At 40.0% G+C, this 2,805-nt stretch overlaps 2 non-coding genes across 2 annotated transcripts; both read right to left on the bottom strand.

Annotated features, from left to right (window-relative positions):
* Positions 1-486: 486 nt before the first annotated feature.
* Positions 487-559, bottom strand: Trnaf-gaa. Its single transcript has one exon. It is a non-coding gene; the product is annotated as a tRNA-Phe (tRNA).
* A 1,972-nt stretch (positions 560-2,531) lies between these two features.
* Trnak-uuu lies at positions 2,532-2,604 on the bottom strand. Its single transcript has one exon. It is a non-coding gene; the product is annotated as a tRNA-Lys (tRNA).
* Positions 2,605-2,805: the final 201 nt, after the last annotated feature.

The raw sequence follows: 2,805 nt of genomic DNA, 5'->3' as shown, positions 1-2,805 counted from the left end.
GGGGGGGGGGGGGGAGTGCACAGCGACGGGCCTCACTAGGAGACTTGTATTCTTATTCGTTTAATGACGCTTCCTTGTACGGAAATTTAAGTAAAACGCTCACAAATTTGCAGTCACACTGTAACCATTTGTTTCTACAGCATGACGCATCGGAACTTGCGCCGGATGCAGAAAATATCTACTTCAGCGTCTGCTTTTCCAGTTTCCTTGTCAAATACAATTCTACTCGCTTCCCCTCCTCACTTTTCTGCCCTGACGATGGGGGCAGCGGGGTCCCCCAAATTAATGGCAGCGTTCTACCAAATTACACGGCGTCCCCATCCTAGAAGACAGTCATCTTCAAATACCGCGTAACATATTACAGACTCTTATAAAATTCCTGGATGGTGAAGAAATTTTATGTAAAAATATGGAAATATTTGTTTCTTGCAACGCAACTTCGCGTTAATGCGATTTCGAAAAATAAATAAAAAAATAAAATATTTATGCCGAAACCCGGGATCGAACCAGGGACCTTTAGATCTTCAGTCTAACGCTCTCCCAACTGAGCTATTTCGGCCGTAGCAAACTGTGTTGCCCGCGTGTAAAGTTCTCGGACATGACCTTGCTGTAAGGTTGGCACTACTGAACAGCTAGACACTGATTGAGAATTTGCCAGTCAGCGTTGTTAGGCTGGTCGCTCTTCTACCTAGGATTTGCAGTATGACTTTTCAGTGCTAAAAGAATATCACAAGGATCAAGAAATCTTACTGATTGACAATTTAGATTCACAGAGGACAGAAAAGACGTCAGGACAAAGCGTCAGGGTTCTAGTACAACCTCATACACGCATGTGCGTGTTTGCATCAAAAAATACTAACAAGAAAGCATCGCGAAAGGTAGGAGAAAATAGTGATCATAACTGAAGATCTTAAACTTAATAAGGGGTACAGCTATTAAGTCTCTTCTTCGTATCATGATAAACATCCGTCTACATCTCCTAGTGAAACTGACCGTTCACCTACAGCTAGTGCCGAGGTCAAGAAAATGTGAATCTACATACCCACTTCCCCATACGCCTTTATGGTGTAGTGCTTAATTAGGTAAGCACAGGGACAGCTTTACCTTTTTACCCCTATCGGCCAACATCTGGCCGAAAATTAATTCTAGCAAATGTTATGTACCAATTTTAGTTCTTTGAGACCTTGAACAAAAAATTATCAAATATATTGACGATGTTACAGAATTCATTCGTACCTACGGCGCAGTGAACAGAATATTTATTTCAAGAAAACGGAAGTATAAACATAAGTACTGATTACACATGAATTTCATGCAATAATACACACATCTCTACCTTTACATATACAAAAAATAGTCTCCAAAATTTCTGACTGGAATTCTATTAGCAGCAGTTGCTAAAAGTGAAGGACATGGAATAAAACCGTTATAAGTTTTAAAGATCAGAATAGTGGCTACCTTTCCTTTCCCATGCTGCAGGAAATGTGTGAAGAAAAAAGAACTAAGATTAAGAATAAATTTCAGTAAAAGGACAAACACCTCAAAATAACAATTTAAAATAGAGCCACGGATATCACATAGCAGATTTTCTTGGCCGCAATTGCTTGAAACTTTGCAAATATCACCACTGTTCAACAGTTCTAGCTTCTAGCATATAACGCCGCGTAGCCCGTTTAAAATCAACCGGCGTTTCGGAGGAACACGTGGCCTCTATCTTTAGGGTTGAAGAATAAGACATGCAAGAAACTAGCTCAGCTTGCAACCTGCTTTTCGCTGGTTTCCTGCTTGGCTTGTTCTTCGACCCTGACGATGGAGGTCATATGTTCCTCCGAAACGCTGGTTGACTTCCAGAATATAGAACTCTTCTGTATTGATAATTTAGCACATTCGTTTCCCTGGTAAAAGAAATAACTCAAATTCTACTGAAGTTAAGCTCCATAAAATTTTCCGAAAACCAATCGTGTACACAATAAATACTTGTCTGTAAAAATAAATTTTCATCAGGAGAATTAATGGCTTGATAGACTTGACAGATAGTAAAAATAAGTCGCTAGGAGATATTACTTACGTCACATAAAATATTAATAAGCAAGGGCCCTAAACCTGACCCTTGAGGTATGCCTGACTTCAGGGCAGAAGGCGACGAAGTAAACGAGACAATAATAATAATAATAATAATTTATCAAATTTGCGGGACGGATGTTTATGCCGTGACATAAAAAATGCAAATGTATACATGACTACTCATGGCTCATGCTCCTACAAACTGAGAAGAACAAGAGAAAAGAATTTCCCGAATTAGTTGCATGGAGCAGCCCTGCATTGAGAAGGTCGTGGCCCACAGAGTGTAATCCTCCAACTGAATGCCATTCTTCCGCCTCCTGAGCGACTTCTTTCGTTCAGGCTTTCAGATTAAAATTTTGCATGTACCTTTTTTATATTTACAGTATAAATTTATTACTAGCTTTTTAATTAACACTCTTACGTTATCCAAATTAATAAAATTCATAACTCCCCCCTAAAAAAAAATTCGCCCGGACAGGGACTCGAACCCTGGACCCTTAGGTTAAAAGCCTAATGCTCTACCGACTGAGCCATCCGGGCTACGGAGATGGACGTTTATATTATCAGAACGCCCCTCTAGTTATTAAATAGGGACGTTATGTAGCAACGACTTGGCATTAGGCGAATTGCTACCTTGCAGCTACGACCAACCACACATTTCGTAGCAACGAAAAGAAATCATTCTTATCTCAGTACGGGAAAGAAGCGGATACTGCACACAGACACTGAAAAACAGAACAT

The sequence above is a fragment of the Cryptotermes secundus genome, unplaced genomic scaffold (genome assembly GCF_002891405.2).
Source record: "Cryptotermes secundus unplaced genomic scaffold, Csec_1.0 scaffold870, whole genome shotgun sequence".
Classification (NCBI taxonomy): Eukaryota; Metazoa; Arthropoda; class Insecta; order Blattodea; family Kalotermitidae; genus Cryptotermes; species Cryptotermes secundus.
This window is presented reverse-complemented; position numbering and strand designations above follow the sequence as displayed.